Source organism: Mirounga angustirostris, unplaced genomic scaffold, assembly GCF_029215605.1.
Source record: "Mirounga angustirostris isolate CCGP_5_RB_7025 unplaced genomic scaffold, mMirAng1.0.hap1 SCAF_12, whole genome shotgun sequence".
Classification (NCBI taxonomy): domain Eukaryota; kingdom Metazoa; phylum Chordata; class Mammalia; order Carnivora; family Phocidae; genus Mirounga; species Mirounga angustirostris.
Genome location: NW_026991720.1, coordinates 28373366 through 28400376, shown reverse-complemented (window position 1 = coordinate 28400376; position 27011 = coordinate 28373366). Strand labels below are relative to the sequence as shown.

General features: G+C 38.5%; 1 long non-coding RNA gene across 2 annotated transcripts; it reads right to left on the bottom strand.

Moving 5' to 3' along the window:
* Window positions 1-9975: 9975 nt before the first annotated feature.
* LOC129045498 (uncharacterized) lies at window positions 9976-26795 on the bottom strand. 2 transcript variants are annotated; one of them, XR_008505302.2, is made up of 3 exons: window positions 26270-26795; window positions 17042-17151; window positions 9976-10399 (listed from the first exon to the last, which is right to left on the bottom strand). It is a non-coding gene; the product is annotated as an uncharacterized LOC129045498 (long non-coding RNA). The 2 variants fall into 2 exon arrangements; XR_010406659.1 differs by lacking the exon at window positions 26270-26795 and adding an exon at window positions 23264-23399.
* Window positions 26796-27011: the final 216 nt, after the last annotated feature.

Below are 27011 nucleotides of genomic sequence, written 5' to 3'. Positions count from 1 at the left end.
CTGAGACAGTCTTCTTCAGGATACTAAAGACAAATACCAGTCTGTTTTAATGATATTATAAGTTTTTATGAAAATACAAGGACAATCACTGTTTTGGCTGGTATTTTCTTAATGGAATTGTTGGATCAAATAAACAGCCTGGTTTGCTGCAAAGTAGATATATCTTAGACTTTCTGAATTTCTCTTCTTTTACTGGGACTACTTTTTAACACCTTTTGAATTGTATATTTGTTACTTCTGGCACCATGGTACACCACACGGGGAGGCAGTATAATGCCTGGTTTCCAGCCACTATTTTTCATGCAGTGTAAAAACTGGCATCTGTAAAACAAGTACTTGCTCTCCTGAGCATAATGACAGCCTCACTTCTGCAGTCCAATTAGGTAAGTCATGGTGCTTGATATAAATTCTCCTTCTGCTAGATCTAATTGGTAACAATTAAATTTCACCAGTAGGTCTATTCCATATTATTTTAAAATGTACCATCCCAACTTAGCCACAGGTAATAGATGCTGTTCTGAAAAGGGATCTTAAAGTTAAGGCTACTTTGCAATTACAGGACAGCGTGAAACTTCCATCTGTCTGACCTTCTGTATTCAATAACCACAGTCCTTGGGTTTCACCCAGCTAACAAAAGACAATATATTGCCACCCTTCTTATTAGATTTTACTGTTGACAGTATGATAATCCATGTGTGTGAGCAAGGCTGAAAAGAAGGTGAGTGAACAGAATTGTCTTTCTTCACAGCAAGCCTGTGAAAAACGTCATTTGGATTTTGGCAAAAGACACTGCCCTCAGAGCATCCCTGGTTGTAGTTCTGGGACTGCCCTGTTCAGATGTATCATCAAAACACCTGCTTGATTGGTTTGTGCTTTGCCCCCACCCCCACCCCATGTTGTCAGCTTATTGAAGGCAGGAAATCCAGTGTGCGTTTCTCTGAGATCCCTAGGGAACCTGTGATCTTCTCTGAACAGTAGGTAATCAATGAGGACTTGTTTACTAATTTGTTTGCAACTCCTGTTTGCCAACAGTTCACAACTACACCACATTACTTGATATAGTGCTTCAGTGAATCCCATATAGGTCCTTAGAACAGTGTCACAAAGTGGAAAATGCAGGAGACAAGAGATCCTAATACCTGCATTTGGGTCCCAATTTACTGCTAACTTAGGTGTAATGGGAGATGTTTGGAAAAATTCCCTTCATTGGGCCTTCAGACTCCTTGCTACCCTCCCACAGAGAATCTTTAATTTAGTCACCTTTTTCATGAGCTCTTTCCTAACTACCTTAGTTAAAATTACAACCACCACCAGTTCCAATCCAGAAGCTCTCTCCCTTGTTCTTGTTTTATTTTTCTCCATAGCACTTAACACCATCTCACATATTAACTTATTTATTGACTGCCTCCCCTCACTAGACTGTAACCCCCATAAAAGCTTTTGTCACTTATAACAAAAGTATCTCCACTACTTGGAACAATGCATGGGTGACTGTAGATGCTCACAGAATGTTTGTTAATAAGCAATATGTAACTACCATTCCCCCCTGGGAAGAAAATGGAATTAATAGATTGGGACTGGACTAGGTTCCATGGCTTTAAGATTTGTGGGCTTCTTTCCCAAAAGACAGACTACATATTGCAACAAAGAAAGAGAACATATAATATTTATAAATTTCTTATTACAAGTCCCTCTTTGTTTAGAAATTATGCAAACCCAGTCTTTGTCTTTCTTCTGGAGAATAGGAAGACACTTTCCCTCTAGTGTCCCTGTTTAGTAGAAATTAGCAAGAGGAAATGAGTGACGACTAGATTCCAGGTTACCCAAAGCATTTGCTGGAATTTGGCATCCCAGAGGAAGTCAAAAAAAGGGGTCATAACATCTCCTTTGGGAGATAGCACTTCAATACAGCAGACTCAGTTGGAAGTTTCAAGAACCTCTCTGCTCATACTCCACTCCCAACACTGAGAGGGTAATGTCAATTCATGGCCCAGAATTCTTCAAAACTTGAAGAATCCTATCTTTAGGTAAAGGACTGGAAGCAGCAATGAAACATCTCAGTATTGCTCAGTATTCTATTTGACAGGGTATAAATGGATTAAAAAGATCTTTAGCATGTTCTATCTTTTGGTGTCCTGCAATTATCCATTTTATTGTCCCTTTAAAGAGTTAGAGAATAATGTAGTCTAGAGAGAGAAGTGAGAAAGAGCCGTGCAAAGTCTGGCAAGTATATACAAGAAGAATTCTTCTAATCCTTCCCCAAAGGCTCCTAAGCCCAGATACTTGGGTATGAGTAAACTTGGGGGGAAGGAATGCAGTTTGATTTGTTGTTTTTGTTATGTTTTGTTTTAGGAGTCTTAGATAAATGATCTAAGTTGAAATTGACACCCAGGGACTTGAAGTGCCAGTAGAGTCCAACTGTTAGAATGGAAGCATATGGGAATTACATAATACACAGTGTTCTGGCCTAGATTTGATTCATGGCAGATCCACTGGATCCAGTTAATTCATGGACTCATCCAATGGTCATTTCTCTGGACCATGAATGAATATACTTAGTGCATGGCAGAATTAACACATTAATTCCTTGACATGTTAGATAAGAGCAGTTGCAGTGAAGGAAACCAGGTGGAATCTTCTGAATATTCCCTTACCTATCTAAGATAGTGAATAGAAAAGCAAGAGACTTTCACTTCCAGTTAGATTATACATAGTAATGAGACTATTACTCCAACACTATTGCCAACAAGCTAAAAAAGCTAAAAAACTAAATCATGGCTTTATTTAACTGATAAAAGGGCTTAGGACACAAACCAAAGTAAACTAAAAAACAAAAAGTAATGAGCTGCTTCTATTTCTGGCAGAGCAGGAAGAGGAGGAATGCACCCTTGATAACGGCAAGGGGAATCCAACCAAAATTTAACAAGCCTCTGATAGCAGGACATTCAGACTGGAATCCCAAGAAGTCCCCAGCCAACAGTGAGTCTGCACCTACCCTAGGCTAACATTTTCTCACAGGTTTCCACCAAGTGCATAAGGAATATATACCAAAGATTGGTGACAGTGTGGCAGAACCAAGAGAAACACTCCCTGAAGTGTTTCTAAAAGCTGGCAACTAGGCTACAGAATACAAAGACTCCAGAATCTGGGTGTAGCTCAGATACTAAGCATGGCTGAATGAAAAGTCCTGATGTTCTTTAAAAAAAAAAAAGGGGGCGCCTGGGTGGCTCAGTTGGTTGGGCAACTGCCTTCAGCTCAGGTCATGATCCTGGAGTCCCGGGATCGAGTCCTGCATCGGGCTCCCTGCTCAGCGGGGAGTCTGCTTCTCCCTTTCCCACTCCCCCCTCTTGTGCTCTCTCTCTCTCTCATTCTCTCTCTCAAATAAATAAATAAAATCTTTAAAAAAAAAAGAGAGAAGTCCTGATGTTGTGAAAAAAAAAATTAAATTCAAACTAGAGATCTATTGAATTTAACTAAAGCTGCAACAAAGTCCAGATTCAGTTCAAAGTCTAGATTAGATTGCCTAATAGTCTTACACTGATGACCTGCCCAAAGAAGGATCACCATAGTATCTACTTCAATCTCTATTATTCTCTTACACATAATGTCTGGCCATATAATCAAACAATGTAAGACAGAGAAGAAGCAAGAAAATCTGATTCGTGGCCAAGAGAGGAAAACCATGAACAGAAACAGAATAAGAGCTATCTCATACTGTAAAATATCCCATAATTAAAAGATAGTGATTTTAAAGTAATTATGATAGAGGCGCCTGGGTGGCTCAGTCGGTTAAGCAGTGACTGACTCTTGATTCCAGCTCAGGTCATGAGATCAAACCCTGCATTGGGCTCTGTGCTCAGCGGGGAGTCTACTTGAGATTCCCTCCCTCTTCCTCTGCCTCTCCCCCTGCTTGCTCTCTCTCTCTCTCTCAAATAAATAAATCTTTAAAAAAATAAAGTAATTATGATAAATAGTAAAAAGAGATCTTGAAAAAGACAAAATAGAAAACAGGAAGAATTTTAGAAGGGATGGAAACTATAAACAAAAGTTAAAAGAAATTACTATAAAAGAAAAATATGGTACCAAAATTAAGAATTCAAGCAATAGGCTCAACAGCACATTGGATATGGCAGAGGAAAAAATAAGTAAAGTTGAAGACAAGTCAGTGACAATTATTTGAATTGAAATGCCAAGAGAAAAAAGAATGAAAAATGAAACAGAACATCTTAAATTTCTGGGAAAAATATCTAGGAGTCTGATATACATATAAGTTGAGTGCCAGAAGTAAAGGAGTAAGAAAATGGAACAGAAGAAATTCAAAGGGATAATGCAATTTTTCCCCAAAATTATAAAAATACATCACTCCATGGATCTGAAAGTTTCAGTGAACCACAAGTGGAGAACAAAACACACACACATGTACACACAAACACTCACTTATGCACAACATAGTCAAGCTCCTGAAAAAGTGCTGTCAGAAAAAGAAAAGGCCAACCTAGACTCTCATATTCAGCAAAATCATTTTTCAAAAATGAAGATGAAATAAAAACATTCTCATTAGTGGCAACCTGAAAGATTTTTTCTCCAGAAGATCTGTACGGGAAACACTAAAAGAAGTTTCTCAGGCTGAAGAAAAATGCTATCAAATTCTGGATATGAAGAAAGAAAAAAAGCACTAACATATATAATCATATATTTTTAAAATGTCATTTAAAAGATTATCGATTATGAAAAATAAAAAGAATAACATTAGTAATGTAAACTTTATAGCATATACAGAAGTAAAATATATAAGAATTAGAGAACAGAGGTCAGGAGAAGGAATAAAAGTACTTGCACTGTTTGTTTTAAGATTATCATACTTTTCATGAGGTGATAGAATATTATTCAAAGATATTTTGTAACAAAATACGTACCATAATCTCTAGAGAAAACACTAAAATCAAACACAGAGATACAACTAAAAATACAATAGAGGAGATAACTAAGGTCCTAAAAAATTACTTACTTTGGGCGCTTGGGTGGCTCAGTTGGTTAAGCGACTGCCTTTGGCTCAGGTCATGATCCTGGGGTCCTGGGATCGAGCCCCGCATAGGGCTCCCTGCTCCACGGGAAGCCTGCTTCTCCCTCTCCCACTCCCCCTGCTTTTGTTACCTCTCTCACTCGCTCTCTTTCTCTGTCAATTAAATAATAAATAAAATCTTTTTAAAAAATTACTTACTTCATCAAAAATAAGGCAGCAATGGGGGATAAAAGGAAACAAAATACAGATGGCAAAATTAGGGGAAGAAAGTAGACAAATCCACAAGAGGTGGAGATTTTGACAGGTTTCTCTCAGTAATTGGTAGAAAAATTATACCCCTCCAAAATCACTAAGGATATGGAATATTTGAGTGACACTATTAACCAACTTCATCTAATTAACATTAAGGTGGTATCACACCTCACCTTGAAAAAGAAGGAAAAAGTAAAAGATTTACACTGCCTGACTTAATAATTTTACAACTACAATAATTAAGACAATGTCGTATTGGCCAAAGCATAGATGAATAGATCAGTGAAACAGAATAGAGTATTTCCTATCTTTCCAAATGTAAATGCAATTCCAGTCAAAACTCCAGTAAGGATTTTCATAGAAATTTATGAGCTGATTCTAAAATTTACATGAAAATGCCAAGGAATTAAAATATCCAAAGCAACATTGAAAAAGGAGGAGGATGGGTAAACAAGTTATTATATATTCATTTACTGGAATACTACTCAATCATAAAAGAGACAAACAACTGATACCAGGAACAATATGAATGAATCTCAAAACATTATGGTGAAAGAAAGAAGCCAAAAACAAAAAAAAATCATACTGTATGATTCCATTTATATAAAACTCTAGAAAAGCCAAATATAATACATAGGCAAAAAGTGGATCAATGATTGCCGGGAGTCAGGGTTGAGAGGGCAGGCAGAATTAACCTGAAATGGTATATGAAAACCTTTTTGGATGTAGAAATGTTTTATATCTTGACTGTGATTACACAGTTGTACATAACTGCCAAAATTCACTGGACTATATACTTAAGATTTCATTGTACGTGAATTACACTTCAATGAAAATCAACCAACCAACCTAATCAATCGAATACATACTGTTTTGAAAAAAGAGTAGAGATTTACAGCATCCTTAAAAATCTGAAAGTTGTAGGGGTGGCAGTATCCAGCACATTTTCATTTAATTCACTTGTGTGGCCCCTATAATACTGATGGATCCTAGGGGCGCCTGGGTGGCTCAGTTGTTAGGTGTCTGCCTTCGGCTCGGGTCATGATCCCAGGGTCCTGGGATGGAGCCCCACATCGGGCTCCCTGCTCCGCAGGAAGCCTGCTTCTCCCTCTCCCACTCCCCCTGCTTGTGTTCCCTCTCTTGCTGTGTCTCTCTCTGTCAAATAAATAAATAAAATCTTTAAAAAAAAAAAAAAAGTACTGATGGATCCTGAAGAACGAAGGTACATAGGTCTAAGTTCAAACCAGTAGTAGCCCCAATTGTACTTATGGTGCTAGATATGAAATACTTTCTAGAGCAGATTAACATGATTCCAGATACATGATATGTAACCATTGGTCTGGCAAATGCTTTCTTTTCCATCTCTCTCAAGGAGGACAAGAAACAATTCACATCCATGAAAGATGGACAACAGTATATCTTTATAGTCTTTCCCTAAGGCTATATTAACTCTCCTGCTCTCTGTCACAATATAGTCCAAAAAGGCCTAGGCCATTTGGACGTTGACATTCAGTGTGACATAACATTGACCCCTCTACCAATGGTATCATGAAAATTGGACCAGTTGAGCAAAAGCAGCTAGTATGTTGTTCAGTAAAGTTGTTTTTTGTTTGTTTCTTAGGATTTCAGTGGTCTGAGGTATGCCAGGATTATCACACATGAGGTTCTGGAGACAACACATTTCACACTTGCAAATACTACCCCAACCTATTTACCAAGTGACTTGGAAGGTTGACAGCTTGTAATGGGATGCAGACATGTAAAGGACTCTATGGAAGGTTTAGGCTGTCGTACAAGCAGCCCTGCCAGTTGAGCCATATAATCCAACAGACCCTAGAGGAATCTGTGATGAGAAAAGATGTTGTATGGATTTCATGGCAAGTTCCCATAGAAGAATTATAACATTAGATACCTAGAGTTCTGGAGTAAGGCCATGACATCTGCAGCAGAGAACTGGCCACGGTAAGATTAGAAGATCAACCATATACAAGACCAGAGGGCACAAGTAACTGCATGAGCAGATGACCCAGATTCCTATGACATCCATTAATATTGCAATTATGCCTCCCCCTCTGCTCGCACCTATAGCAAGTATTATCTTAGACCCAGAGTCCAGAGGTGAAAAAAAGCCATGCTGAGTTCACAGATGGGTTGGCTCAGTACATTTGTGCAAACCAAAAATTGGCTATTGCACTATATCCTGACTTGGGGGAGGGAAGGTGTCTAAAAGAAAATGGCATCAGGAACATCTTCCCCAAAGGCAGGTTTGGATGTAGACTTTCCCTGGAGAAGGGGTATTCAAAGACTCAGCCCCCTTGCTTCAGTTGAGGACCTCTCTACAGAACTATGCCAGCTTCTTAGCACACCAGGGGATCTGCTGAGGCTTCTGTTAGGACTGCATCACAGTTCAACTTCTCTCTCTGCCTCATCCTGCTTCCTTCACATGCTTACAGATGTTTTTCCCAAGAGTGTATCTCAATAATCTCCAACTCAGTCTGTTTCCCAGGAAACCCAACCTGCAACAATTAATACAAAGAATCAGCGTAATAAGTCAGGATTAAAAGTTCTACATTTGGAAAGTTTGTGGGAGGCAGGGAGGAATGCTAGTTCTGCTTGGAAATCCAAGTTATCCATTTTGATACTTATGTTTTTTAGTTCTTTGTTTCTGACAGGGGAGACGTATACCTTGTGCTCCACCCTAGACTGGTGACATTCAAAATAGGACTGTCACACCACTACCTGAAAGCAGAGGGCGCTTTTGCCTGGAACATGTGTGAACAAATTACCTTCTCACTACTTTTCTGCAGCGAGGGGAGAGTATCTCCCAAAAGGCTAGTGCTTGCTGGTGGAATTGAGAGTTCTCTAGAGATTCACTTATTATACATATTTATCTGTATTTAAAGACAGGAAGAATAATTAATGTTCAATATTCGGGGAAAGAAACATACCACATAAGAACAGCCATGCCTAGAGTATGCTACTCAAAGAACAAATATTTTTCCCCCTTTCCTTTGTCAGATTTTTAAAACTGGACCTCAGGTGTATAGAACTGCTTTAATCATAACCCTAAATTCATAACAGGCTTCCATCATTTATACATAGAAGGTTCTTATTTATTTATTGTTCATTTGTTGGCTTGTTGATTTTAATAACAAACAATTGTGAAATCACCACCCAACAAAAATTAAAATGATGATAATAACTGACACCCACATCAGATCCCTGACCATCCTATCCCCCTGCCTCTCACCTCGAAACTTGAGTTCATTGTTGCCTTGCTTTCCTTTGTATGTAATTATATTACGCTTACATTTATTTATTAATAGCATATACTTTTGGTTTGGTTGTTTTGAAATTTATAAAAAGGGTATTTCTATACACTTTTAGTGTGTTACATTTCACAATAAAAAGAGTTATTTAAAGGTATCATGCAGGATGTAATCTCTGGGGACTTTTAAAATTATATTCCTAAAATTCACCCATATTATCACATGGAGCAATGTTTATTCATTTTGCTTACTGACTTCCTTTCCCACTTTTTTTTCCTTTTAAAGATTTTATTTATTTACTTATTTGAGAGAGAGTAGAGCAGGGGGAGAGGGACAAGCAGACTCTGCACCGAGGGCAGAGCCCAACACACAGCTCGATCCCACAACTCTGAGATCCATGACCTGAGACAAAATCAAGAGTCAGAGGCTTAACCAACTGAGCCACCCAGGCACCCCACTTCCTTTTCCATATTTTTTTTAAGATTTTATTTATTTAGGGCGCCTGGGTGGCTCAGCTGGCTGGGCGACTGCCTTCGGCTCAGGTCATGATCCTGGAGTCCCAGGATCGAGTCACGCGTCGGGCTCCCTGCTTGGCAGGGAGTCTGCTTCTCCCTCTGACCCTACCCGCTCTCATGCTCCCTCCCTCTCATTCTTTCTCAAATAAATAAATAAAATCTTTAAAAAAAAAAGATTATATTTATTTATTCATGAGACATACACACACACACAGAAGGAGAGAGAGAGAGAGAATGAGAGGCAGAGGCAGAGGGAGAAGCAGACTCCCCGCTGAGCAGGGAGCCTAATGTGGGGCTCGATTCCTGGACCCTGGGATCATGACCTGAGCCACCCAGGTGCCCTTCCTTTTCCATTTTAAAGATAATGTGTTAACTCAGATCAACACAAAAAAACCTCATCCATTTCTGGAAATTCATCTATAGCTATCACTTTTTTTCTTTTCTTATCTGCTCCTTTAAAAAACATTAAATTTTTGTTCTTTATTTCCTCTCTTTTTCCACAATATCCTCATTTCACTTTACTCAGTATCTTGTACATGCCTTGCTTTTTCTTTTTCCCTAACATAGTTTCAAGGAACCCTGGAACCTGTTCTTCAGTTTCAGGAGGAAGGGTGCTTGTTTTTCTAAAAGCCCGGAATAGAGAAATTAAAAATGCCTTTAATATAATGCCACACTTGAATATCCCCTGTGCCTACACATAAACCTTGTTCTTGTGGGTCCCTTAAGCCCACCTGAGGCCTTACACCAGTTGAGCTGTTTATAAAGATTCATTTGGTTGGGCATAAAGAAATCTCCCGTGGTATTGAAAACACATCCCTCAGAGAATAAAGGACCAAGCTGTTGGGCATAATGAAAATCAAGTATTAAACATAAGCCATACTGGCACTCCATACACCTGGAACAACAGCCTGATGCTTTGGAGAGACAATGGCAGAAAACGAATCTCATGTGTATTCCAGATGGTTCTGAAGGATCACAGACAAAAAGCGTTTGTCCCCACCCCCTTTTCAGAGCAACTCCAATTAAAATTTCCTCCCACTCTCCACTCAGTACTAAAAGTTAATAAACCTCAAGGATGTGACAGGTTATCCTTGTCCCCCTGACTTACGTGTGAATGTGAAGTCATCTTGCAGGAAGAAATGACAAACACCCAAACTCTAAGATTACACTGACTTCTTCTTTGTAGATGCAATGACCAACAGAATACATAGATTTCACATTGAGATGAATGCAGATGAGAGCTGGAAATGATCTGAGCTCCACAGTGCTGGAGAGGCTGGGCAGGAGAGAGAAATCCCCAGCTCGAAAGGGGGGCAGCAGTGGACAGCGCAGCCACATTTCTGCAGATACAGAAAGAACACACTTCCACCATTCACAACTGCTTTTAAAAGAGCAAATATTTTCTATTCATTCTAAAGAAAATTATGTTTGTGAGACTAGAAAATTGTGTGGATGCAAATTCTCCAACCTGGTAATTATCTCTGATCCATTTCAATAAGCAAAGGTTTGGGGGAATTATTCACATATGAATCATTTTCGCTGTTTTTTATTTGCAGAATAGATTGGAACTGTATGAATAAGAGACCTTCAACTCCTATTAACATTTTTGCATGCAATTGAGGCTCTCCAGAAATTAAAAGACAAACACTGGTATATCAATAAAAGAAAACATTATTTTATTTCACCTTGGGCTCAGCCACCCACTGCCTATCTTCTCTCCATCCCTGGAAATTTTTCTTTTGAGCTGACCCAGCTAGAATATAGATAGGTGGTGAGGAGGTGGGAGTGGGCATTGCAGCTGAAGGGAGCTGCTTGAGCAAAGGTGAAACTTCATGGAGAGGGGAAAAAAGAGACTCCTTTAGCTGGATTGAAGCGTTCTTGTGGGGAAGTGGTTGCTTGTAGAGGAGGACGCCGTTTGTGGATAGATTTAAATGTCAGGATAATTGGAAGCTACAGAGGCCGGTGGGGTGAGTAAGAGGGCGCGCACGCGCGCGTGTGTGTCTGTGTGTAGGGGATGAGTGCCAGCCAAGGTCTTAGGCTAACAAGGGACAGCCAGTAAGTGCCAGTAAGTAGAGCACCACAGTGAAAACCGAAGGACTGGTGTCAGACCAACCACAACTAAAATATTGGTTCAGCTACTCCCTAACTCTACCACTTTGGGCAATTTACTTACCTTGTCTAAGTCAAAAACCACCTACTTTCTAAAATGGGGATGATATTACCAAGTCCTAATTCATGGGTTGACTGACAGAATTAAAAAAAAAAATCATCTGTATGGGGGCGCCTGGGTGGCTCAGTCAGTTAAGCATCCACTCAGGTCATGACATTGAGCCCCATATGGGGCTCTGTGCTGAGTGTGGGGCCTGCTTAAGATTCTCTTTCTCCATCCACTATTGCACATGTCTATGACAGAAAGAACCCAATTATCAGCAATTATATAAAGCAACTGTTTTCATTTTGAATAGCCTTAAAAAATATACCTTTCTTGGAATAAGCTATTACAAATTCCTTATTTAAAATGTCCTTAGGGTAAAGTGAATTTTATCACTTTAAATTACAAAGAATAAACATAGGTGAACTTCAACTTAAGTTTCTCTGTGAATTTTCTGTGGGAAAAAAAAAATTGGCCCAAGTCTAGAAAAAAGAGCTAACTCACAAGTTAAAGGCAAGTCTGTGCAGAGAGTATACAGTAATGGCTGCATCAGCCGGGAATCACCTCCCTCAGGGAGGAGCAGGGTAGCTACAGATTGTAGCAGATGGGGATTATGTTTTCTTTGTTTGGCTTTATGTGTCTGAGGCACAAGAACACAATGGAACACAATTGCAGAATTAGGCAATTTCATACCCACCTAGTGCCTCCAGTTTTCTTTTTACTGAAGGAATGAGGAAACTCAAAGGAACAGCCATGCACATTTTCTAAATAAGCTACTTATAAGTCAAGACTTATGTTACTTATTTTAGTGGGTGGTTGTGTGAGGCAGAAGAAAACTTAGTGACATAAGGATGGGATAACTCAGGTCAGATCCCACTCCTTACTTATTAGGGAGAGACAGACTGTGTACTACCTCATTCATAAGAAATGGAGAGGATTTGAATTAGATGATCCAAAAATTTCCTCCAGGTCTCAAATTCTGACACTACATTAACCACATTTTACATAGCAATGTCTCCTAACTCCTCCAAACCAGTTATGATTTTTCCCTCCATTAAAAACCTGTAGGATTTTCCTCTTTTTTAGAACACTTGCTATGTTCCACCTTGGATTCTATAGTTAAGGCATGTGTCTACCTCTTTATTCCCCTCTAATTAACTATACTATCCTTTAAGGCAGGAGATTTTTTTTTATTCATATTTGATTAATCCAAAAATGTACAGAAAAAATTATACACCACCACCAAGTGGGATTTATTCCAAATGTCCAAGGCTGGTTCAACATTCAAAAATCAGTTAGTTTAACCCACCATATCAGTAGCATAAAGAAGAAAGGTCATATGAGCATATCAACTGATGCAGAAAGAGCATCAACTTTCTGCTTTAGAGAGAAAGCAGAAACACTCATTAGTGATAAAAACTCTCAGCAAACTAGGAATGCAGGAGAACTTCCTCAACTTGATAAATAACATTTATATATGTTAACTAAGTGGAATTAAAATAAAAACTTAAAAAAATAACACTCACAAAAAATCTACAGCTAACATCAAGTTTATGGTGAGTTACTAGATGTCTTCCTCCTAAGATTGGGAACAAGGCAAAGATGTTTTCTCTTACCACTCATATGCAACATTGTCCTAGAAATCCTAGCTAATGCACTAAGGCAAGAAAAAGAAATAAAAATATATACAGATTTGAAAAGAAAAAGTAAAACTATTTTTAGTGATAGATGACATGATTGTTTATAGAGAAATCCCCAGAAACTCTACAAAGAACTTCCGGAACTGATAAGTTATAATAGCAAGTTCATAGGATTTTTTTTTTTATGTGCCAGTAATGAACATCTGTAATCTAAAAATGTTTCTTAATACTATTTGCAATAGGGCACCTGGGTGGCTCAGTTGGTTAAGCGACTGCCTTCAGCTCAGGTCATGATCCTGGAGTCCCGGGATCGAGTCCCGCATCGGGCTTCCTGCTCGGTGGGGAGTCTGCTTCTCCCTCTGACCCTCCTCCCTCTCCTGCTGTCTGTCCCTCATTCCCTCTCTCAAATAAATAAATAAAATCTTTAAAAAAAAAAAATACTATTTGCAATAACACCAAAAACTTACATACTCTGGTATAAATCTAGCATAATATATACAGAATATATATGTGGAAAACTATAAAGCATCAATGAAAAAAATTAAAGAAATCTAAAGAAATGAAGAAATAGTGTGTGCCCATGGAATGGAAATCAGTAAGTGTTTGCCAAGGATTCAAGGTGAGAGGGGCTGAACAGATGAGGCATAGATTTTGGGGGGGTGGTGAAATAATCTGCATGGCACAACAATGGTGGATATATGATACTATGTATTTGCCAAAACCCATGGAACTTTATAGCACAAGGAGTAAACTTTAATATGTGCAAATTTTTAAAAAGTTACTTAGATCTTAGAATCCCAGGAAGGGGAAGGCAGGCAGACTGGGATACGAAGATCTAACTGTATTACAAATATATAAAACCTCACTGAAAGGAATGGGATAAAAGCTGCTGACCTAAGTAATGTTGGAAGTAAGTGGTCAGTGTAAGATAAAATCAACTGTACATAAGCACTATATTCTAGCTGATGAAATTTTTTTCCCCATAAATGTACAGGTTACCAACTCAGAAACCATTATACATGAACAAATAAGTAAATGGATAATGGATGGTAGGAACCAAATTTCTCATGGTTTGAGTGGGAGATTACAAATAAGAAAGAAAGAAGACCTAGAATGATCCCTGTGCTACTTGACTCAAGTTTGAGACATCAGTACAAACTCATGTTTAGCTTCATATAGATACAGACAGAAATATTTGTAAGTATGTATATATAAGCCAGGTATTATACACACCTATATATCTTTGTTCTGACAGCTCCAAGGGCCTGGAATCAATGACAGCCCAGTAGCAAAGAGCACACCTAGTGCCCGATTCTTGAGTTCTGTCTTTTTTTTTAAAGATTTTTTTATTTATTTTATAGAGAAAGAGAGCACGAGGAAGAGGGAGAGAGAATCTGGAGCAGACTCTGCACTGAGCGTGGAGTCCATTGTGGGGCTCAATCCCACAACCCTGAGATCATGACATGAGCTGAAACCAAGAGTCAGACACCTAACTGACTAAGCCACCAAGGTGCCCCCCAAATCTTGATTTCTAATATCATTCTCCAATAAAAGAACCAAGGGCCCTTGGAAAAATGGCATGAAATTTACAAGATGAGCCTGGAACATCTTGCAGTGCCAGCATGTAAGGAAACATTCAAACACACACACACACACACACACACACACACACACTGACAATAATGGGGTTATGTTAAAGGGACATGAGAGCCAACTGAAAAAGCTCCCAATTGCCAAAACTGGAACAACTGGAGCAAAAAAAGTAAGTAAACTAGTATTGTATTATAACCCAAAATATAAAGTGAACATCCATGAGTCTATACTGATTTACATAAATGATTAAATAAATAAATGAATGGAAAAAAGGCAAATCTCCCATGCAGAAGAATTCCGAATAATTCATATAGATGTTCTGCCTTCAGGGAGGTGGAACTTCCCACCTGAGGTTGAAACCAGTCATATTAGTGGCATAAATCCACTCAGTTTTATAGCTTTCTCCAGGACCATGTTAGCAACCTATGTACAGTAAGAGAGAAAGCGGGTACATGAATTGATCCAAGACTGAAGCTCGAGGTAAGGGTGCAATAAAATCAAAAGATTAGGATGCTGAAAATACTGGTGAACAAGTGGCTGACATTATGCACTGTGAAGTGTAGGCTAACTAGGGAAGGAGGCAAGACTATGGAGTGGCAACACCCTAGATGAAATAGGATAGAGAAATGTAGTGAAGACAGGTTAGCAATGGAGTTGATGAATGCCTTGAAAGATGACAATTGCTTTGTGTAAGAGAAAAATTGACCAGGGAGACCTGCATTTTGAGTGTGGCACAGGATTCAGGGATGAGAAGACAGCAGGATTGAATGGTCTTAAGTCTTAGATTTTAAGCAGGCTCATCGGAAGCCCTTAAGGGTGTCAGCAACTGTACTCTCCCTAACCGAGCAGAGTGCCTCAGATGTTTAATGTCGCAAATGAAAGGGTAGTAAGAAACTACTTGGCTGCTTTTGAAAGGCTGAAATTGGAGATTGCCTATTTTTTTATCCACCTCTGAGAAGCTGGTTATTTCTCAAAAGCACTGGCAGTGTCCTTCATTGACTATGAGTCTCAGTCTTTTTTTTTCCAGCTTTATTGAAGTATGATTGACAAAATTGTATATATTTGGATTGTACAATGTGATGTTTTGATAAGCATATACATTGTAAAATGATTACCATAATCAAGCTAAATTGACATATCCATCACCTCCTATAGTTACCCTTTTTTGTGTATGGTGAGAATACTTGAGATCTACTCTCTTTGAAAATTTCAAATATATAATACATTATGATTAACTATAATCATCATGTTTTAAGTTGTCTCCAGAATGTATTCATCTTATAATTGAAAGTTTGTACCCTTTGACCAACATTCCTCCTTTTTCCCCACCCCCTTGCCTCAAGTAACCACCATTCTCTTCTCTGCTACTATGACTTCAACTTTTTTCTTCAGATTCCACATATAAATAATACCATTCAGTATTTGTCTTTCTGTGTCTGGCTTATTTCACTCAGCATACTGTCCTCTAGTTTCATCCATGTTGTTACAAATAAAAGGATTTCCTTCTTTTGGGGGGACTGAATAATATTCCATTTATATATATGTTCATCTGCTGATGGACACAGATAAATACATTCATCTGCTGATGGACACTTAGGTTGTTTCTATATTTTGGCTATTGTCAATAATGTTGCAATGAACATGGGAGTGCAGATATCTCTTTGAGATAGTAATTTCATTTCCTTTGGATATACACCCAGAAGTGTAAAGCAGACGTGATAACCACTACACTATGGAACCTCCGCGTTTACACCCAGAAGTGAAACTGCTGGATCATTAGTTCTATTAATTCTATTTTTAATAGAATTATTAAATCACCTCCATACTGGCTATACCAATTTAAATTGCCGTCAGTATTGCATAAGGGTTTCCTTTTCTCCACATCCTTTCAGCAATTATCTTTTTCGAGTCTTTCACTTTCAAGAGTAAGGTGCATACAGGCCCCAAAGAAGACATAGGCTGATGTAGCAAAGTCAGGAAATTGTATCCCCTGAAGAAATCAGTAGTACCCACCTAAATGCAATTCAAGCTGTATCTTCTAAAACATTCTCAATCTATTCCACTATAGTCCTGGTTCATTTGCTACTTTGGAATCTGAGCTTCTTTGAGGTGAGCTTCATACAGGTTCTGTGCTGGATGGATGGGTGGATAGATGGATGGATGGATGGGTGGATGGATGGATTGGTGGGTGGGTGGATAAACATGGATAAATGTTACCTGTGCTTTAAGGACCCTCTCGAATACTATCTCTTTACTGAGGATCTCCCTGATTTCCTCAAATGAAAAGCAACCTTTCATTTACCTGTAAAACTTATGGAAAAATCTTTTGTCTTACTTATTCACAAGAGTGATTATCTCCCTCCTCTTACAGGCACTCAATAATATGTATTGAATTAAACAGGCCTTTGATTATACTATCACAGAATAGGTCACAGTATACATTCAATTATAGTTTATTCTATAAATAAGTATTAAGCTGAAATTTCTATGAAGGCAAAACTCATATTTTGCCCTAATTTTTATTTCTTTTGCTTTGTTTCCACAGTAGTAGATGTTCAACTAATATATGTAGAATAAAGATATTAAGAATAACGTACTTGTGGCACCTGGGTAGCTCAGTCAGTTAAGTGTCTTGATCTCAGCTCAGGCCTCAATCTCAGGGTCGTGAGTTCAAGCCCCACATTGGGATCCACACTGGGTGTAGAGCCTACATTAAAAAAAAAAAAAAATAGAATGATACACTTGTCCAACTTTTCTCCAAGAGATTCAGATCAATGTCCTATAATATTCCTCTAGAATTTCCTGGTATCATTTAAGGGTCTGATACCAGCCACTTATAAATTTGTAAGAAATATCTCTGAGGACTTCAGGCTATAGAAGTGACCACCATTAAGTCAGACCTAAGCAGATTTGAGAGTTCATCAGTAAGAGAAGTGTGCACTGAAAGACGGTTTGAGATAATTGCTGATCATGAGGAAGACTAGTTAAGGAGCATAGTCCAAAGCAGAAGTCAATGAAGACTAGACTCACAATAGGGGAGTTTCAGATAACTAATTTTTCAACCACAACCACCAATTCCAAATGCCAATAATGAGGAACTAAATGAGGGTTTATAAAGAAAGCATGACCCAGCAAGAAAGCCAAAAGCCCTTTTCATATTTATGCTAGAGCTTTCTGTCCCTTAGCCTATACTGGACTATTTTAATTGAACTGACTCTATTGACATTCATTAATTAGATAGCAAGACTAATGCTACACAGTGTATTATTACCCTTGACTACACCTCTTCAAGGTTTCTTGATTTTGTAACCTGCCCATTGCAGCACCCCACCATGATGATATATTGCTGCTTCCTCTGCTCTAGATCCAAGGTTGAATGCCACCAGGTGACCTCCAATGCTATTGTCCAAGTGGGTTCTTGGCAGCAGTCAATCAAGGAACAGAAAACAAGAAACCTGGTGAAAGAACTGCAGAACTCATGAGAGACTGGTGCTTAGTGAAGGAGAGGTAGAAGCAAGAGACTCCAACAGAACCCAAGAGAACAGCAAACCCCAAAGCCATGAAAATATGCAGAAAGCAAGACTGACAGGAATTGGAATGTGCTGGAAACTGGAAACATGCAGGCATATAGAGAGAGCTAGCAGCACCAAAAAGAAGGTTGACAGGAAGAACGTGTTGACCCTGACTTGATTTCTCATTAACTCAGGAGAGCATCAGTCCTAAATAAAGACTGGCTAAGTGGACTGTGGCAAAAGATTGCAGATCACCCCTGGTTTGGGAGGAAGGTTAGAGGCAAGAGTCCTGCCCTCTGGCACAGTCAGTCCTTGGAAACTTAGGCAAGACCAACAAGTGGTCAGCAGCAGCAAAAAGCTGGAAGTTCTACTGAAAATGAGACTCCAAAAATTAGGCAAAGGGGAGCACCTGGCTGGCTCAGTCAGTACAGCATGTGACTCTTGATCTCAGGGTCATGAATTTGAGCCCCACTTTGGACATGGAGCCTACTTAAAAAAATAGACAAAGGACATAAGCAGACAATGCACTGATGACAAAAATATATCAGTGGTTAATGAACATGTAAAAACTATTCAAGCTCATTATCAATAAAAGGATATTAAAATGCTTTTTACTCCGTCATTTTAGTTCCAACCTTTATGAGGATGGTACTTGATGCTAGATAGGGTGCTGGTGAGAATATGAGGGGAAACATCTCTGAAAAGCAGTTCAGTTACCTTATATATGTACATAGAATATAGTTACACATTCATTAATTACACAGTTTTTATTGTATGCCCTGTGATGGGTATTAAAATCAGCACTAATCGGGGCGCCTGGGTGGCTCAGTCGTTAAGCGTCTGCCTTCGGCTCAGGTCATGATCCCAGGGTCCTGATTGTTCAATCAGAACAAACAGCATAGGCAAAAGCCCTGAGGTGGGAAGGACTTGCTGTGTTATCAGGTTTCTCTTCACATTGAAGAAGCCAAGAAAATACCCGTGTGGGAATTGTGGAGTAAATGAGAGAGGATGTGGCAAAAGATTTAGGCATGATTATTCCACCTTTGACTTGGTGGAGAAATTTGTTAAGAATGACCAAAAAGGGGCGCCTAGGTGGCTAAGTGGACTGTGGCAAAACATTGCAGATCGCCCCTGGTTTGGGTCCTTAAGCATCTGCCTTCCGCTCAGGTCACGGTCCCAGGGTCCTGGGATTGAGTCCCACATCGGGCTCCCTGCTCAGCAGGAAGCCTGTTTCTCCCTCTCCCACTCCCCCTCTTGTGTTCCCTCTCTCGCTGTGTCTCTGTAAAATAAATAAATAAAATCTTAAAAAAAAGAATGACCAAAAAAAATTGTTTTGAGACTTCCAGAATATCTACATATCTATGTCCATATATTTATATCAATATCTATATTGGGATGAAAATGTTCTAAAGTTAGATTTTAGTAATGATTGCACAACCCTGTGGATTTACTTTAAAAAATTAGGCTGTACACTTTAAATGGGTGTTTTGTTTGATATATAAATATATATCAGCTTTTAAACAGCTTCAATAAAGCTGTTTAAAAAATTACTTTATGCTTTTACTGATCTTTCTCATGTTTTAAATTTATGGAAAGGAAATGATTTTAAGACAAGTTACACAGACGCTCAAATCCATGAAGATCATGTCCAAACTTCAGGGTAATGCTGGGTTGTAGGTCTTATGCAAAATAAAGATTTGTTTTCTCTCCCTTATACTGTAGTAACTCGTTACAATTTGAGGATGAACAGCTCCCCAAGCTAACAGTATAGTCAATTTATTGTCCTAATTGGCCATATATTTACAACCAGTTTATCTTGGAAAGTTCATCAATGAGCAAAGTTACATCACCCAATGCTATATATTATAGAATAACCTGACGTTTTGAGGGGGGAAGTTGTTTGTTGTGTGTGGGGGGGTGTGTTGTTTTGTTTTGTTTTATGGTTGAGATGAGTATTTGGTTACAACTACTTTGAAGTTTCTCCAGGCTAAACTCATTGCAGCTCTGCCCTATTACAGAAAAAAATTAGATTTCAATGATTCATTGTAGATAAGAGTAAAGTCGAAATTACATCCTACAGGAATCTTGGTCTTGTATAAAGCTATCCCTCAGACCTCCTCTATGCCATTGTAGTGTAGCAATCTATTCCAGTCACATAACCTAATCTGATTCCTCAATTTTCATAATGGGATTTTATTTTATTTTATTTTATTATTATTTTTTAAAGATTTTATTTATTTATTTGACAAGAGAGAGACACAGCGAAAGAAGGAACACAAGCAGCAGGGGTGAGAGAAGGAGAAGCAGGCTTCCCGCAGAGCAGGGAGCCCGATGCGGGGCTCCATCCCAGGACCCTGGGATCATGACCTGAGCCAAAGGCAGACGCTTAACCACTGAACCACCCAGGCGCCCCCATATAGGGGTTTTAATTCAATCCTCCAGCTCTATTGATATTTAAAACATTGCTTATTGATTTAGTTAGCAATATATATTACAGGTTATGTTACCTTAATTCACTGATGCTCAAAATTTTTTCAATCTCCATTAGGGGAGACTCAACATTCATGAAAAAGTACCTGAAATACAGTCTAACTATACCCATAGAATCTCTATTTTTAGGAAAAACAACAACAACAACAAACTAAATTCCTGAGTCAAACTGCTAGGCCCTTCAGTGGATGTTCTGTTAAGTTTTACTTCCACATCTCGCCAATGGCCCACGCTGAGCAAAGCGGTAGAATACAATTTTTAAGGGACTGTACTGTAAGGGACTCTTTGAGGATGAAATTCACTACAACCACTCAGTGTCCTCTCTAGGTAGGCCTACTGTGGAAATCTCTACCTTGTCTCACTCCTAGTGTAGTTTTACTTCTTTGCAGCAAATCTTTGTATAGGTAGTCAGTTACACCACTGATCATTTCTCCCTGTTCATGTTTGCTTTTCTAAAGCATGAAATATAACTTGTGTCTCAGTGCCAGTAAGCCAACAAGGTCTGCCAACACAGTTTCATGTCCTAAACCCAGTCCAGGCTTGGTTTTATCTTTCCTGCCTTCATTTTCTCATCTGTTAACTTTAAACTTTATTTTCTTATTGTTTTCATATATTTTGGTGATCTATTTTAAGTTCCTCCTGAAACAAAAAAAAAAAATCATTTTTAATGCTCTTACAGAAACTTTTCTTAGAATGTTTCTTTCTTAAAACTCTGAAGGTATTTCAGATAGCCAAGTAGGGGGAAAAAATTGTATTTCATCACAGGGGTCCTCCCTTATACGCCACTCTTCAACCTACTCTACCAGCCTGCATAGAATGTAGCTGTGGAGGAAGAATGAAAGGATCTTTTGTAACTCATTTTTGAGGACTTTTTAACGAGCCTTGGATCTATAATCTGGGGAAGCTCAGGAGGATGAGTGGAGTAAACATCTAAACACCAATCTCTGAAAGACCAATGCAGTATTTCTGGCCAGGATTCTTTGTTCTGAGATATTAGCACCAGGACCCATGGCTGTGCTGGTGTTAGGCATCCAGTGGCAAATGGTGCCTATGACATCATCCTAAGCACGATCATGACTATTCCTTGCCTCTCTTTGTTTCTGAGTTCAGTTCAAAGCTCTGGGATCCAAACTGTTAGCAACTCAGTTGTAAGCCCAACAATTTCCATTCAACAAATTCCTTTTCTTTTCAGATATACAGATCCAGTTTTATGGGTTGTCCTTGGAAATCCTAATTAGTACACAGGGCCACTCATTTTCTTAAGGAGAGAGGCCCCACTCTCTGATTCAAAAGTAAATATTATGATGATGATATCTGGCAAGTGGTCACAATCTTGAGAATATGCTCTGACAAAGGAGGGAAAAATAAAGAAAAGACAGAATTTATTTTCTGTCAGAAGATGCTAAAAGATACAAATGCCATATTACCTCTTCATTTTTTAAGATGCTTTTAGCTCCAAATAACTGAAATCACAGGTCAAAATGACTTCAGCAATGGAAGATCTTAGGCAGATTCAAGCATTATGGAACCTGAAGCTTCTACCATTTTTGAAGCTCTCTTCATGCAAAAGAATGTAAAATTACAAATTTAATACTGCTAGGCCATTCTCCAGGTCTTAGAAAGTCCTATGCAAGAGAAATACCTTGATTTTTAAGCTTTATGCTAAATCTACCTCCAAAAAGGATTTCTACCTCCCCTCACTAGAAGTCTAGAAGTAAATTTGCAATAGGTAATTAATTCAGAAGCTTGATGAAATCATTAGGGTGTAGGTTCCTTGCAGATTTATACTCTTCAGCACATTCTTTTCAAGTTATCTTGCTTCTTATTACAAGATGGCTGCTAAAGTGTTCTAGGCAACAAATAAAAACACTAAAATATTTAGAAGAAGAACACTGGCCATTCCAATAAGGCAAGGAAGAAGAAATAAAAGGCAAAAGGACAGGAATGAAAGAAGCAAAACTATTTTTATTTGCAGATTATGAATGTTTACTCAGAAAACTCAGTGGAATCTACTAATCAACTACAAAAGTTAATGAATTTAGCAAGGTCGCAGGATATGAGGTGAATGTACAAAACTCAGAAGTAAACAAGTAGAAAGTTAAATTTAGAAATAATTCAATAGGACCAAAAAAAAAAAAAAGAAATATTTGAGAATAAATTCAACAAAATATGTAAAACCTCTATACTGAGAACTGTGAAACATTTCTCACAGAAATTAGATACTGTCTAAATAAAGAGATAAACCATATTCATGGATTGTGGGATACTCAATGTTGTTAATGTCAATTCTCACTAAATTGATTTATAGACTGAGTATAGTTCCAACCATAATTCCAGCAGGATTTTGTAAATGACAAGGTGATTCTCAAATGTGTATAAAAATCCAGACTGTCTATAGTAAAAACAGTCTTTAAAAAGTAATAATAAATACTTACTCTAAAGCTACAGTAATCAAGATGGTATACTATTAGAATAAAGATAGTCTTTAAATCAATGGAATAGCATACCAACTCCAGCTATAAACCCTCAATTATATGGTTATCTTATTCTCAACAAAGGCACCAAAGAAATCCAATGAGAAAAAGAAAGGTTTTTGACAAATAGTTCTGGGAAAAGTGGATATGCATATGGAAAAGAAGTGATCCTCAATCCCTACTTCATATTATACTCCAAAATTAACTCAAGATGGATTCTAGACCTCATCATAAAAGTTAAAACCATAATACTTTTATAGAAAAGCAGAAGAAAACATCTGTAACTTTGAGGTAAGAATACATTTCTTAGGGAAGATAATAAAAGAAAAAAACTGGGGGGCACCTGGGTGGCTCAGTTGGTTAAGCATCTGCCTTCAGCTCAAGTCATGATCCCAGGGTCCTGGAATTGAGTCCTGCATCGGGCTCCTTGCTCACTGGGGAGCCTGCTTCTCCCTTTCCCTCTGCCTGCCACTCCCCTCTCTCTGTCAAATAAATAAATAAAATCTTTTTAAAATACTTAAAAAGAAAAGAAAAAATGTTGATAATTTAAGTTTCATCAGAATTAAAAACTGCTTATCAAAAGTCACCATTAAGAAAACAGATATGGGGGCACCTGGGTGGCTCAGTCGTTAAGCGTCTGCCTTCGGCTCAGGTCATGATCCCAGGGTCCTGGGATGGAGCCCCGCATCTGGCTCCCTGATCAGGGGGAAGCCTCCTTCTTCCTCTCCCACTCCCCCTGCTTGTCGCTGTCTCTCTCTTTGTCAAATAAATAAATAAAATCTTAAAAAACAAAAAAAAAGAAAGAAAATAGATATGGAAGTTACAGACTGGGAGAAACATTTGCAAAATGTATTTCTGGTAAAAGACTGGTATCTAGGATATATAAATAATTCCTACAACTTAATGATATAAAGATGAGCAACCCAATTACACAAATAGATAAAACGTTTCAATAAACATTTCATGAAAAAGAATGAATAGCTAACAGGTACATGAAAAAGTGCCCAACATCATTAGTCATCAGGAAATGAGATACCAGTATATGCGCACCACAATGCCAAATGTGGAGTATCTGGGGCTTGCATTTATTTTTTGTGGAGTGTGAAATGTTACAACCACCTTGGAAAACTTTTCATAAAATTAAAACACACTTTCTCTTTGACCCAATAATCCCACTTCTAGGTGGTTACTCAAGAGAAATAAAAACATGTTTCTACAAAAAGACCTGTATAAAATGTTTACAGCAACTTTACTCAAAATACTCAAAAACTGGAAGAATCCCAGATGTCCACTAATAGAAAAATGCAAACAGTGGTGTATTCCTACAATGCAACATTACTACACAATTAAAAAAGGAAGAAATCGTTGACACACGCAACAATGTGGATAAATCTCAAAAACCCTATGCTGACTGAAAAGAGTCCTACACAAAAGAGTACATAGTATATGATTTTATTTATATGAAATTCTAGAATAGGCAACATTAATCTATGATAGAAAAAACAGAGTATGTGCTTCTTGGGGGAAGAGATGAGGACTGACTTAGAAGGAGAATAAGGGAACTTTCTGGAGCGAGAACAATGTTCTGTATGTTGGTGGGAATTTGAGTTACACAGTGTATGTGTTTATCACTTAAGATTTTTAGATTTCACTTGTAAATTTTATTTCAAAAGAAAAAAAACTATAAACATGTAGTGAACTCTAGTTAATATTATACATGCTGAAGTATCTAGTGAGAAGGGTATTAGCATTTGTAATTTACTTTGAAGTGCATTAAGAAATAAGATGGATCAATGGAGTTATAGATGAACAGATATGTGATAAACCAAATATAGTAAAATATTAATAGTAGAATCTTTACTGTAAAAATCTTTCATCTTTGCTAATTGTTTTTTCACAATAAAAAGCTGGAAAAGCCCCCGGAAGAAAAAGGATTGTTTTGTTCTTCTGAATCTCTTTTTATGAGTAATGAAAGCTTCCCCCAAATAATTCTCAGAATAATTTCCCTCATTTCTTTTTTTTTTAAAGATTTTATTTATTTATTCATGAGAGACAGAGAGAGAGAGAGAGAGAGAGGCAGAGGGAGAAGCAGGCTCCCAAGGAGCAGGGAGCCCGATGCGGAACTCGATCCCAGGACCCTGGGATCATGACCTGAGCCGAAGGCAGACGCTTAACCATCTGAGCCACCCAGGCGCCCTCCCTCATTTCTCATAGGCAGAAACAATCAGATGTTCACCCTCAGGGGTGTGTTGTAGCTGCTCATAATGGCTTGCAAGAGTCAATTGTTAAATTTTCAGTTATTTTGTGAGCCAGTTGATGTCACATTGGTAGCTTAAATCAGCCACAGTGGGAGTATTTACACCAGGGAAATTGTTGAATGTTACAAATTTTTTTTTAAGATTTTACTTATTTGAGAGAGAGAGCATGAGTGGGGGAGGGGGGAGAGAGAGAGAGGGAGAAGCAGACTCCCCACTGAGCAGAGAGCCCGACATGGGGCTCTCTCCCAGGATAGAGATCATGACCTGAGCCAAAGGCAGCTGCTTAACTGACTGAGCCACCCAGGCGCTCTTGGACATTTTTTTTTTTTTTGAGAGCCAATTGTTAAATATTACCACTGCTCACTCTCAACAAACCCCTGACAAGAAAGAAAAACCCACAATGATAGGCATAAATTAAGGAAAATATACCTAAGTGACAAGTCAGACTCTGATTTCACAAGCCAGAATGTGAACACCTGAACCAAATCAAGTCTCTTTCAGCGTGGAAGAAAGGAAAATGACTAATGATAGGCTAGTCTGCCACACACATATACTGATTCATAATTCAGAAGAGCATACAGTACACTTTTGGTTCAAAAGAATATACAGTAGGGGCACCTGGGTGGCCTAGTCGGTTAAGCGTCTGCCTTCGGCTCAGGTCATGATCCCAGGATCCTGGGATCGAGCCCCGCATCGGGCTCCCTGCTCAGCAGGGAGTGTGCTTCTCCTTCCGCCGCTCATCCTGCTTGTGTTCGCTCTCTCGCTCACTCTCTCTCACACAAATAAATAAATAAAATCTTAAAAAAAAAAAGTATATACAGTAGTCTCCCCCTTATCTTCAGGGGATATGTTCCAAGACCCTCAGTGGATGCCCAAAACTACAGATAGTACCAAACCCCATATATACTATGTTTTTTCCTATACATACACACCTGTGATAAAGTTTAATTTATAAATGAGGCACAATAAGTGATGAATAACAACTAACTAGTAAAATAAAACAGTTATAACAACAGACTATAATAAAAGTTATGTGAATATTCTCTCTCCCTCTCTAACTCTCTCTAAATAACTTATTGGGCTGTACTCACCCTTCTTGGGGCGACGCGACAGGATAGAACGCCTACGTGATGAGATGAAGCGAGGAGAATGACGTAGCATCTTGAGGTAAGGTTAGGCCACTATTGACTTTCTGCAGATTCGTCAGAAGGAGGATCATCCGCTTCCCAGCTGCCTTTGACAAAACTGCGGATAGTGAAACTGCAGGTGGGGCGGGCGGTTGTAGGTAAAATCTCTCCTTAAGTTACCACTTTTTCTTTCTTTCTTTTTCTTTCTTTCTTTCTTTCTTCCTCCTTCCTTCCTTCCTTTCTTTCCTTTCTCTTCTCTCTTTTCTTTTCTTTCTTTCCTTTTCTTTCTTTCCTTTCTTCCTTCCTTTCTTTCTCTCTTTTTTTTTTTTAGATTTTATTCATTTACTTGAGAGAGAATGAGAGACAGAGAGCATGAGAGGGAGGAGGGTCAGAGGGAGAAGCAGACTCCCCGCCGAGCAGGGAGCCCGATGCGGGACTCGATCCCGGGACTCCAGGATCATGACCTGAGCTGAAGGCAGACGCTTAACCAACTGAGCCACCCAGGCGCCCTCTTTCTCTTTCTTCCTTTCTTTCTCTTTCTTCCTTTCTTTCTCTTTCTTCCTTTCTTTCTCTTTCTTCCTTTCTTTCTCTTTCTTCCTTTCTTTCTCTTTCTTCCTTTCTTTCTCTTTCTTCCTTTCTTTCTCTTTCTTCCTTTCTTTCTTTTTCTTCCTTTCTTTCTTTCTTTCTTTCTTTCTTCCTTCCTTTC